Here is a 13526-nt window from a genome sequence, read left to right on the forward strand (position 1 = left end):
CATGAGTCGTCTTTTGCATTTGGAAGCAGGTCTAAAGGTTCACTGGAGAGATGTGCTGAGTATTTTAGTTCTGTATTCTGTGACACATTTTAAGACCAGCAGCATGGACACAGATGGTGACTGTCTAATATTTGAAGATACACAGTTAATGATGGGAAGTTGTAAAATTTTTGGAGAGAGAAAAAGCCTTAGACACAGTTAAATCGAGTAAAAAATTCATTTAAAAAATTAGTACATATATTGTATTTTTTTAACATTACAAGTAGAATTGTAGTGATCTTGGGTATTCCTAAGGCAAGTTAACTCTATTATTTGGAAGGAAAAAGAGTATTTTCTTTTTTATTATATAGATTCCTCTGATTACATTTTATTTATCTGTTTATATTATATATGTATATTTAGTATTTCACTGTCAAATATAAACCTTAAGTTAACATTTTCAGTAGAAATTACTTTGGAAAGCATTTTTAGCATTCTAATAAATGTTTTGTCATTTAAGCTTTAAAATTAGGAACTTCTATATTGACATTACAAAAGCACACATCCTTGAATTTAGTACAGTTTCAGAAACTACTTTGAGAAGTAATTATGGCAACTGACTTTTCATAATTGCAAATGAAATATAATTACAAAAATCAAGAGATTACAGTTTTAAGAGAAAATACTATTGTCAAATGACTGCTAAAATCTAGTCCCAGCATAGAATTATAGCACCACCTTGTGGTTCATATGCCAATTTTTTTTTTTTACTTTTTATTAAAACAAGTGAGTTCTCATTTAACCTAGGATCTTGTTTTTCCCTTTTGAAAAACTCAATTCCAATTTAGTACATGTGCTGCTGAAGTGAGCACATTAATTCCAATTTTAAAAATAAACCTTTTTTTTTAACTTTCTGTGGAAATCAGAAGAAAAGGTAAGTCTGCCTTTTACCATCCCTTGTTTTTCCCTTGTATAGTGTAGATTAGCAACATAATTAAATTTTTTGAAACATTTCTGATCTCCTAGTGTACGTATAGTATGCAAAATAGTTATCTAATGAAAGTGTAATAAAATATTTCTTACATATGTTACCAAGTGAACATTTGAATCCAAATTTCCAAATTTTTTAGTCTAACAACTGATATGAGCTAGTAAAGCTAATTCATAATAACAACATACATTTATACTTTCAAAGATACTTTCTGTACTATTTCTACAACAAAATCTTTGGATAAACAAAGCAAATTTGACTTCATTGAAGTTATTGAAAGATAGCTAAATTATTATTTCAACTCTTTTAAAAAAAATAGTAGAAAAGGTTTTCTCTCTTTGGCAGTTTACTAAGTGGTTTGTAACCATAAACACATCTATTTTGATTAACCTGAAAGTCTTAGGAAGATGTGATAGAGCAGTCTTAGAGGATCTGGAAGTATGGAACTAACCCAGAGTTGACTGAAATTTTCAGTAACTCCATCCCCTTAATTCTCTTATAAGCTGAATGAAAAAGTACTACACCACCAACAAAGTACACTACTATGAGTAGCTTGTACTACTCTGCTCTACTCTGAGTAGTTCTGGATAGAGACTGTATAGGAATACTGTAAAGAATGCATAACATAAAAGTCTAGTCAGAAAGGGTTGAACAGTAGTAGTAAAACCAACTATATGAAAATTCTGGGCTAAAGTTAAGGACCGTTAAGTTGGAAAAAGTAGCTCTGTTATGTTATTTTTGTTTTACTCTGTTTTTAATGTGATGTTTTTACATGTAATATATTCCTTAAAAAATAAAACTTAAAGACTTTGGAACTGTGTTTTATGCATTTATTACTCATGGGCACTTGGGGAAGCATTAAAAGGTAAAAAAAAAACCTTGTCAATTTTACAAACTACAACACTTTCTAAGCTGACATAACATTATAGCTTTAATTTTTACTTTTTAACAATCCCCAGGTTTGTCTGTCTCTTTTCTTTGCAACTGAAGGATATCGAGAAAGTAATGTGGTGGAGGTGGTGTGAAACTTTAAACTACAGAATTAAAACTTTAATTGTGCCACTTGATCTTTAATATTTCTAGTGAAAATGGTAGGTTTCTTACACGACTCAGAGAAAAGAAAGCTGGAAAATCAGAACATTATTGACAACAATAGCAACAGTGAGAACATGCAAATTCATTTTTATTGACCAATTCTTTTAAATCTGTATTAATCTTATGGTTTATATTTATTTTCAATATTCTTAGGAATGAAGACTACATAAATGGCTATGTCTTTTTTTCCCCTTGTCTGAAATCCACTAAATTCATAAGAAATATATTTTACTTTTGCTTTTTAACTTTCTGAATATAAAAGATTAAACTCAACATTTTAAAATGAAGAACAAAAGACTTATTAAAAAGTATTCCAACTGTATAAATTATTTGAATTTTATGTCATTGGTGGGTAGTAAGATGAAGGGGATAATCGCGATATTTATCACCCAGGAAAGTTCAATAAATTAGTGCTTTAGTGACAGAAAGGCTGAATGTTTTGGAATAGATCCTAATTTATTATAGGTTCAATCCTTCAGTTCACTTGGATTGTTATGTACTTGGAGTGCAACCAGTTTATTAAATCATTGGATGAGGGACTTCCATTTGTTTGGTATTGAAATCCTGAGAGACACTTGTAGGAATGCACCAGAATTATCTTGTGCTTGTGTTCTTAAATCTTTTATTTGTCCCTACAAACTGGACCATAAACTCCTTCATCTACAAAACTTACTTCAATTGATACTTCTGTGGTTTACTAGTAAAATTTACCGCAAGCAGATCTCTTCCTTCTGAGTCCTCATTACATAGTTTGCATTGGTTTGTTGGAAAAGTCATGACATTTTTTTTTCTGTTTTCTATGCAAAAATGTGTCAAGACTTTCCTAACAATCTAATATTTTTGTTACTAGACAGTCTCCGAAACTTCTGAGCTTTTCTAAGAATGTATCTCGACTAGAATATTTATGGCGAAAGGTTTTAAAATAAGCTGTGAAATAGTTATTGGTAACTATTCATAAAACTCTATTAGTTTGAGTTATAATGGAGTCAGGATTGATCATTTTTAGACCTATTTCTGGATTACTTATTATTTTCCACATTCTCTATTTTGAAGAGGAAGCATTATCTTTTTCAAAAAATTCATTAATCTATTCCAGGAGTGCAAAAAACAGAGAGGGAGAGTCAGAGATACAGAGTGCCACAGTCCACACCTGGCATACTCAGGGAAGTCTCCGGACCCAAACCAACAACCTCATGTGGATCTGCATCTCAGATAATCATGCTTTACCGTTACGCCACCATTGGTCCCAGCATTACCTCTTATTTTTTAAGTTCACACCATAATCCCATCTGCATTCTCTCCCTGGATTTTGGGCACACATGCACGCATTCCTTGGAGTGATTTTTAAGTCAACAGATCTGGGACTCGAACCACAGTCGGCCATGTGGAAGTCCAGTGCCTTAACCGCCATGTCACCTGCTGGGCCCCCAGTATTGCCCTTTTATAAGTACTATTCTGGGTGGTTTGTGTTTATTGTTACAGTGTCCTTTGCTATTGTAGAGAAGACAAAACTTTATCATGCCCTCTGTCTGGCTTGACCCAAGAATTATTAAAGTGGCATGTATAAATTAACAGGAGAAAAGCTTGCAGATTTCTACATATACATGGGATCCCCATTTGAAAATGAATACCCAAAGAGTTGGCAAATCCTAAATGCTTACAGTAGGTTAAATAAAGAGCCGTGATTGTGGGAAAGGAAAATGTATAGTGAGGCTAAAGAAAGAAGACTTACTTTAACAAGGACTGTTTTAAACAGTTTTCTCCACCAAGACTCCTCATCTCTGTTCACAAGAATGCTTCTTTCCTTGTACAGGAAGGGCATCTTTTGTTGGAAATAAAAAAATACTTTCTTCTCCTGATGGAGAGCAGTGTGTCCTTTTTGTATCTATTGTTTGTCAAGTGCCTTCAGTTCAAAATAATCCTTAGGCGAAAGCAGCATATTTTGGGGAAGCATACTCTACTCTGCACTATCAAAAAACATGATACAAAATCCCACTTAGCCTAAGATTACTACTGCTGCACACCCCTTCCAACCCAGATCCTGTTATTTATGCTCTACTGTCTTGTATCCTTTACACTGTCTCATTTATTTATTGCCTTTCCCATTGGCACTGTATTACTGCCAGTTTTATCATTCTTCACTTGCACTCTTCACTGATCTTGCTTACATCTTGCCTCCTTCAGTGTATCCACACTACTACCAAAGTGTGTTTTTGAAATGGTCCTTTGACTATGACATGTTGCTGCTAAAATGTGTTTCTTTGTTCTTCCTATTCCTACTAAGTAAAGCCCAAACTTACATTGGACAACAAAGGCCTTTTTTGAAGTCTTGTCTGCCTTTCTAGCATCGTCTACAAATCTGTAGAGTTCATACTACATAGTACTCTTATTGTGTTGTTGTGCACTATTTCTTTTGTCTAGAGGGAGTTTCCTTTTCATCTGTCAAGTTTCTGATTATCTTCAAGGACATCATACCTTTTTGGAAAGGCTTCTCTCAGCTACAGAAACCAAATTATCTATTTCTACCTCTGCTGTTACAGTACCTTGTTTATACTTTTGATTCTTATATTGGCCTCATAGCTATTATTTATTTATATGACGGACCTCCATTAGCCTTTGTCTTTAATATTTCTTCCAATAGTGAGTTCCCCTAAGTGCCTAGCATTTTATTTACTTATTTATCCATTGCAAGCTACATACAGTACAAATGATTATTTGTTGACTAAATGAATCAAATTATTATCAAACTTTTCAGATGAGTAAGGTCTTGTCATGTTGAAAGCTGAGTCTTGGTTAGTCATACTGTCCTTTCTGTGGAAGATGTAATTCCAAGTTCTGGAAAATGGTCATTCAAAGGTGAATACCTTTTCTGGGAACCAGCAGTTAGCATAATGGCTATGTTGCTGGACTCCCATGTAGTCGACCACGGTTCGTGTCCTGGTGGCTTAGAACTCACGCCGGGCGTGCATGCCCAAGATCCCGAGAGGAGAATGGAGGAGAAGGGATTGCGGTGTGACCATCTCCCCGGGGGGTGATTTCTCGCTTTCTGTCTCTCTGTTTCTCTCTGTCTGTCTGGCGAGTGCATGCGCCCTGTAGCAAAAAAAACTCTCAAAAAAAAAAAAAAAGGCGAATACCTTTTCAATATGTTAAAGAACGCATTTGGAATGAAAGTTGATTGATGTGTCTTCTAGGTGCCAATGTGTCAGGCACTGGATGGACATAGGCAGACCATAAGCTAATTCCTGTTCTCACTGAGCTAATGGCTGAGCAGGAAAGATGGTTCAAGAAGCACTAACAGTATGTAGTAAGTACTGCGTTAAACCGAGAATGAGTATCTAATCAGGTGGAAGAAAGCCTTCTAAGAAATTATGTTAATCTTAAATCCTAGAGGATGAATGGAAGATAGCTGGGGAAGATGGTTTTAAGCCAAAGGACTGACATGAACATAAGATTAAGAGGGAGGCTGAGAGAAATTCACTAGGTCTAGCATTCTGAGTACGTTTATGTGTCAATGGGTACTGTGTGACTACAGGTCAGTTTACACAGTCCCCATGGGCAATTTATATTTTATTTACTGAAAAATTTAAGCAGCAGAGTTTCATAACCAGAAATGTAGAACTGGAGAATTCATTTTAGTGCTTTAGTACAGAGAATGGATAAGGGAGCAAAACTAGAGACAGAGAAACCTGCTAGGAGGCTACTACAATGATCCAAGAATGAGATAGCAAGGGTAACTCAGGTTATGATTATTGTAGAGATGGTGGGAAATAATGGGATTTAAAAGAGGAGGTGTCTTTTCCAATTTAAGGACCATCTTCAGTTTAGTATCTGCCCTGGAGGCTGGGAAGAAGATACTACACCAATGTTGAATCTAATGCCATGCCTATTAAGTCATGCACTGAAATCTTATTAGAAATGCAAGCTCTCGAGCCCCACTCCTGACCTACTGAATCAGTTTTTGCATTGCACCAAGCCCAAAGTATAGGTTCCTTTAGTATGAGAAATACTGGTTTACATCTACATACCTCTTGTTTTAGAATACTCAACATTTAAGTCTAAGCCTTCAGATTCTTCTGAATTCCTTTTATCTAAGTACATGCAGCTTTGTTATAGTCTGTTTAATATCTTAGACTCTTTAGTACCTTTGAATGGGTAGATTTAGTGTCTTGATGCATTTAGTTAAACAATTGGATTTTTTCCTCAGTTGAATTATGCATAACTAGACATTTAAAAATTGTTTCTTCAAAATTAGGTGTAAATTGTGTACAAATAAATATTTGGGTCCTCATCAGTAGTGATTCTTCACTAAGCATGAATAGGTCATGCCAATATTCTCTGTCCTTGACATATCTATGTATGTTTTTGCTGTGAAAATTCCTAGTTTCTTGCTTTTCATTGTGCTCCCAAATGCAACAAGCAATTTTTCACATACATATTAAGTTTTCAGTGTTAAGTCACACTGTGATCCTTTTGAAGACATAGCAGGTGGTTATTAGGGATCAACATTTCACATTAATTTAAAATTCAGTAGAATTTTGTCAAAATTGTTTAATTTTGGGTTGTCAATATAATTCAATCTGAGAAGTTTTAAAATGGGAGAAAAATGTATTTTAGATTTAAAAAAAGATTATACTTAAAAGCAGTACAGTACTGGGACCAGCAGTTGGCATAATGGCATCTCGTTGGACTCCCATGTAGCTGACCGCAGTTTGAGTCCTGGACTTGGTGACTTAAACTGATGCTGGGTGCATATACGCACATGCCCAAGGTCCCTAGAGAATGGAGGAGAAGGGATTGCAGCATGGGCATCCTCCCTGGGGGTGATTTCTCACTTTCTGCATGTACCTTATGGCAAAAACCTTTCCAAAAAAAAAAGGAAAAAAAAAAAAAAAAGAAAACAGTACAGTACTCCTCACTTAATGATCTATCTGTTTTACAGCTGCTAGGAATTTCCACCAATTCTCCAATGTGTGACAAATTCCCATCCTCCACCATGAACCTGTTTTCCTTGCTTAAAGTCATCTTTGAGTTTTGTTTTTCTTCTTTAATCTGTGTAATCTTAAAATCTGTGGAAAAAATTATTGAGACTGATTGGAATGAATTGCATTGAAGTTATCAATTGAGTGAGAAAATAGCTAAGTTGTGGCCTTGAGAGGGATGAGTATCAAGCACTGGGGCTAGGCTCAGTGTGGACAGGCATGCGATGTGGGAAGGAGATGCAGCTAGGTCTACACATCCACCCTGCCATTATACTGGACATCTGCTCCCCAGTCAAGGTGTATACACTGAGGGATGATTACCTGGACCCATCTGCAAAAGGTTATCAAAGGCAGATTTAACAGCTCCAAGACTTACACCCTTACTGTCTCTCAAAATATGATTTAAATACTCATATGGTCAAAACATAGGCTCAGCAAGAGCCAAGAGTTATCACTGGTGGTTATGGTTTGGATATCAAGACTGATTCTGACTCCAGAGAGTTGTTCAGCTGCTTTATAAGAACTGGAAAGCCTGGAAAGGCTTTTCAACCTTAACTGACAAATAATCAAACTGCCACTCATAGAGTAAGACCAGATTACCCCATCCATATGCTCTCCACACTGTTCTTACCTGCAACTGCCTGTGCTGCCAGCCCTGGTTCTCACCAATAGAATATATGAAGAAAATGGTTCCAGTGCTCATATTCCTTCTTTGATATCCCATATCTTCAGTGGAGCATGAGATGGATGAAGAAGTAAGCTGGTAGTTTGGATGCCAAGGCTCAAGTTCAGGTATGAGATGACACTTACTGGAGCCTTTGAGTTGTATATCTGTAGGGCCAAGCTTCTGGAGTGGCTTAGACTTCCATATGGCCAGCCACAGTTTGAGTCCTGGACCCAGAGGCTTGAAACTCATGCCAGACATGTGTACATGCATGCCCAAAATCCCAAGAGGAGAATGGAAGAGAAGGGATTACAACATGATCATCCCTCGGGAATGTGAGGGGAGCATGATTTCTCACTTTCTGTCTCTGTTTCTCCAGCAAGAACATGTGCCCCATAACAAAAATTTCTAAAAAAAAAAAGAAAGAAAGACAGAAAAGAAAATGTGAGATGATAAGTTTTGTTTTCAGTCTATGTATGTTTTTATCCATGAGATTTGTTTCTTGTAGGCAAGAGTTAGAGGGTTTCTGTTTTATTTTTGTTTGTTTGTTTGTTTGTTTTAAATCCATTCAGCCAGTCTGTGTCTCTTTATTGGAAAATATAATCCATTAACATGCAATGTTATTATCCATATTTCCAGACTTGTCCCTACCTTTAAGTTGGCCATTGTCTTGGTTGTCTTTTCTTCCCTTATTTCTGGCTGTTCATTCTTTAGTTTTCCTGGAACAGGACTCTCTTTGGAGTTTCTTGAAGAGCTGGTCTGGTGTTGGCAAATTCTTTCAGGTTTTGTTTGAGAAGATTTTAATCTTTTTTTCTCATATGAAGGACAATATTGCTGGATATAATAATCTTGGTTGAAATTGTTTCTCTCTTAACACTTTCAATATGTCTTCCCATTCTTTCTTTGCTTCCATTGTTTCTGTTGAAAGGTCTGGAGTTAACTTGATGGGATGACCTTTGTAAGTCATTTCTTATTTCTCTCTTGCCAATTTTAGTACCTTGTCTTTAACTATTGGATAGGCTAGTCTGGCTAAGATGTGCCTTGGGAAAGATCTTGGGTTGATTCTTTTTGGAGTCCTTTGTATTTCTTGGGTCTGGATGTATGAGTGCTTCTCTAGACTAAGGAAGGTTTCTTCCAGAATTTCATGGAATAGATTTTCCATGCCCTTATTAGTTTCTTCACTTTCTGGGATACCAATTATTTGGATGTTTGGACATTTAATGGAATCTAATATTTCTCGTATATTATTCTCATCTTTTTTGGTTATTTTCTCTATCTCTTTGGTGTTTTTCTTTCTAGGTCAGAGGGTTTATCTTCTACATTGGAGATTCAATCTTCAGCATGGTTTAATCAACTTTTAATACTTTTGAGACAGTTTTTATTTCCTGTGTTAGAGACTTTATTCTTTCCTATATTGTCCATTTCTTCTTTCCAATCACGGAAGGACTTCCTCATCTCCTGAAGTTTGTTGTCTCTTTTCTTTTCCAACTCATAGGGTTTTGTCATTATGAATGTTCTGAATTCTTTGTCTGACATTTTGGTAACTTCTGTTTTTTCAGAGATGGAGGGGAGTAATTGTGTTCTTTTGATGGAGACATATTTCCTGGTTTCTTCAAATCTGAGGCTCTTCTACTTCTAGGCATTGGGTGCTATATTCACTTTTGGATACCTTTTTGGAGAATGTTTCTGCCACTGGGAACAAGTTTGCTTCCCTTTTGCTGTGGAATGATGTGTGCTGAACTCTAAAATTATAGATCACTTCATGAATTTGCATGCCATCCTTGTGCAGGGACCATGCTAGTCTTCTCTGTATTGTTCCAATTTTAGTATATATGCTGCCAGAGTGAGCACTTTTTTCTTTATTTTCTCATCCAGCCAGTCAATTCCTTGATTCTACCTCCTTAGTTGTTCTCTTTCCTATTTCCTTTTATCTCCACTATTCCTTTACCTCATGTCTCCATTTTCTTCCCAGACATCATAATTGTTTGTTAACCAGGAGCTCCACCAATATAGTTTGCCAAGTGGTTATACGATTGCATTCCAATCAGAGTTTAAAACTCCTGCTGACTATAACCTTAACAAAATTTAATATTAGCTTTTAAATTTTAGAATCCATTAGGTATCTCAGAGTATATATTTTTTGTGTTAACTGCTTACTCTGGGGGCTTTTTCTGAGTAATTCTTATTGTCTTCTGCACTCTTGTCTTTTTCTTATTTATAGATATTCTGAATAGCACCTTTTTATTGATTATTGATATTGAATTGAAGGGCTGGAAAAGAAGTATTCCATGCAAATAGGAACCAAAAAAGAGCTGGAGTCATGATACTAATTTCTGACAAAAAAGGCTTTCAAACTAAAATTGTTCGAAGAGACAAAGAAGGGCATTGATTATATCATAGTAAAAGGGCTAATTCATCAAGAAGATATAACACTTATAAATATCTATGCACCTAACTCAGGAGCACCCAAATACATGAAGGAAAGACTGCTAGATCTAAAAGGAGAGATGGACTGCAACACTCAAATTGTTGGAGACCTCAGCACCCCACTATCTCCTCTAGACAGAGCATCTAGACAAAAAATAAGTAAAGAGATAAAGGATCTAAATGATACCATAAGTCAAATGGACTTAACAGAACTTTCCACCCAAAATCCATGAAATACACTTTTTTCTCACCCCCATATGGAACCTTTTCTAAGATTGACCATATGATACAGCACAAAATAAGCCTCTACAGACTCATAGGCACAGAAACTATATCCAGTACTTTCTCCAACCATGATGGAATTAAATTTGATATTAATTTCAAGAGAAATCCTCAAAAATACTCAAATACATGGAAACTAAACCTACTTCTGAATGACTTCACAACTACTGAAGAAATAAAGACAGAAATCAAAAGATTCATGGAAGTCAATGACAATGAGGACACAAGTTTCCATAATCTTAGGGACACTGCAAAACAATCATAAGAGGGAAGTTGTAGCTGGGACCAGCGGTTAGCATAATGGCTATGTCGCTGGACTCCCACGTAGTCGAGTGCGGTTTGAATCCTGGACTTGGTGACTTAAACTCATGCCGGGCATGTGTGCATGCATGCCCAAGATCCCAAGAGGAGAATGGAGGAGAAGGGATTGTGGCATGGCCATCCCCCCTGGGTGGTGATTTCTCTCCTTCTATCTCTCTATCTCTCTCTGTCTGTCTGGCGAGCACACGCGCCCTATAGCAAAAACCTCTCAAAAAAAAAAAAAAAAAGAAAAAAAGGATAAAAAGAAAAGGGAAGTTGTAGCAATTAGAGCACACAAGAAGAAGATGGAAAGAAGGCAAATGGACCACATACATTGCACTTCACAGAATTGGAAAAGCAACAGTAAAAAAATTTAAAGTAACTCCAGGAGAAAAGAAATAATAAAGATCCAAGCAGAAATAAGTGAAATAGAAAATAAATCAACTATAAAGAAAATAAATGAAAGTAAAAGCTGGTTCTTTGAAAAGATAAACAAAATTGATACACCACTAGCGAGACTTATTAAGAAGAAGAGAGAAAAGAACAAGGTAAATCAAATTGACAATGAAGCTGTCATTATAACAACAGACATAATAGAAATACAAAACATCATTAGAGGATACTATGAACAACTATACACCAACAAACAAGAAAATCTGGATGAGATGGGCAAATTTCTGGACACATATAATCTATCAAGATTTGAGTCAGGAGGATGTAGAAAGTCTGAATAGGCCCATAACAAACCAGGAGATTGAATCAGTAATAAATAACCTACCAACAAAGAAAAGCCCTGGTCCTGATGTCTTCACCTTTGAATTCTTCAAAACTTTTAAAGAAGAGTTAACTCCCATTCTGCTCAAGTTATTCCTAAAGATCCATAAGGGTGAAACTCTCCCAAATTTATTCTATGAAGTCTCCATCGCCCTTATCCTTAAAACAGATAAGGACAGAACAAAAAAGGAAAACTATAGACCAATATCTCTGATGAATATAGACACAAAAATTCTCAAGATACAGCAAGATACTAGCAAAGCGTGGATGCTTTTTTCCAAAGATAGGTTCAACGTACATACATAAAACCATAAATGTAATACACCATATTAACAGAAAGAAAGATTAAAAACCATATGATCATATCAATTGATACAGAAATTTGATAAGATGCAATATCCCTTCATGATCAAGACTCTCAGCAATATAGGCATAGAGGGTCATTTCTTACCACAATAAAAGCTGTCTATGAAAAACCCGTAACCAACATCATCCTGAAGGGGGAAAAGCTGAAAACTTTTCCACTAAAAACTGGTACAATACAAGGATGTTCACTTTCTCCACTCCTTTTCAGTAAGGTACTGGAAGTCCTCACCAACACAGTCAGAAAAGAGAATAAAATAAAGGCATTCAAATAGGAAAAAAAAGAAGCGAAATTATCTCTATTTGCAGATGACTTGATTGTATACATAGAAGACCCAATGGTTGGGACCAGCAGTTGGCATAATGGCTATGTCGCTGGACTCCCATGTAGTAGACCATGGTTTGAGTACCAGACCCGGTAGCTTAAACTCATGCCAGGCACATGTACTTGCATGCCAAAAACCCTGAAAGGAGAATGGAGGAGGAAGGATTGCAGCGTGGCCATCCCCCCGGGTGTGATTTCTCATTTTCTGTTTCTCTGTCTCTCTCTGTCTTTCTGGCGAGCGCATGTGCTCTGTAGCAAAACAAACAAACAAACAAACAAAAAAACTCTCTAAATAAATAAATACCCAATGGTATTCATGAAAAAATTCCTGGAAGTAATACATGAATACAGTATAGTTGCAGGATACAAAATCAACATATAGAAGTCTACAGCATTTCTATATATGAACAGCAGACAGACTGAAATAGAACTGAAAAAAAGTAATTCCATTTACCATAGCTACAAAAAATACAAGATACTTAGGAATAAATCTAAGTAAAGAAGTTAAAGATTTCCACAAAGAAAACTACAAGAAGCTAAAAATAGAAATTGAAAATGACACAAAAATGTGGAAGGACATCCCATGTTCCTGGATTGGAAGAACTAATTTAATCAAAATGGCAATTCTACCCAAATTAATCTACATATTTAATGCAATCCCAATCAAAGTGCCAGAGACATTCTTCACAGATCTAGAAAAGACAATAATATGATTTGTCTGGAATCATAAAAGACCTCGTATTGCCAAAGTGATCTTGCACAAGAAGAGTAGAGTGGGTGAAATCTCACTGCCTAACCAAAAAAAATGCTACAAAGCTGTGGTAATCAAAATAGCATGGTATTGGCACAGAAATAGGTGGACCAATGGCCCAGAATAGAGTCTCCAGAAATAAACTCCCAAACATACAGCCAACTGATTTTTGACAAAAGGTACCTGTCAATCCAGTGGGAACAGGAAAACCTCTTTAGCAAATGGTGCTGGAAAAACTGGATATCCACCTGCAGAAAGATGAATCTGAACATCTATCTCTCACCATTGACAAAAATCAACTCAAGGTAGATCAAATATCTAAACCTAAGACTTCAAACTATAAAACTGCTGCTGGAAAACACTGGGAAACTCTGGGAGACATTGGGATAGGCAAAGACTTCTTAAATAAGACCCTCAAACCACAGACAATAATCCCCAAAATAGACAAGTGGAATTACATCAGATTAAGAAGTTTCTGCATGGCAAAAGACACAATAATTTAGTGTGAATCGACAGCCCTCAGAATGGGAAACTATTTTTGTAAACTATGCATCAAATAAGGGACTAATAACCAGAATACACAGGGAACTCAAGCA

At 36.0% G+C, this 13526-nt stretch overlaps 1 non-coding gene across 1 annotated transcript; it reads right to left on the reverse strand.

Annotated features, from left to right (window-relative positions):
• Window positions 1–9452: 9452 nt before the first annotated feature.
• On the reverse strand, window positions 9453–9559 carry LOC114007459 (U6 spliceosomal RNA). Its single transcript, XR_003549079.1, has one exon. It is a non-coding gene; the product is annotated as a U6 spliceosomal RNA (small nuclear RNA).
• Window positions 9560–13526: the final 3967 nt, after the last annotated feature.

This window comes from Tupaia chinensis, unplaced genomic scaffold (assembly GCF_000334495.1).
Source record: "Tupaia chinensis unplaced genomic scaffold, TupChi_1.0 Scaffold000179_1, whole genome shotgun sequence".
Taxonomy (NCBI): domain Eukaryota; kingdom Metazoa; phylum Chordata; class Mammalia; order Scandentia; family Tupaiidae; genus Tupaia; species Tupaia belangeri.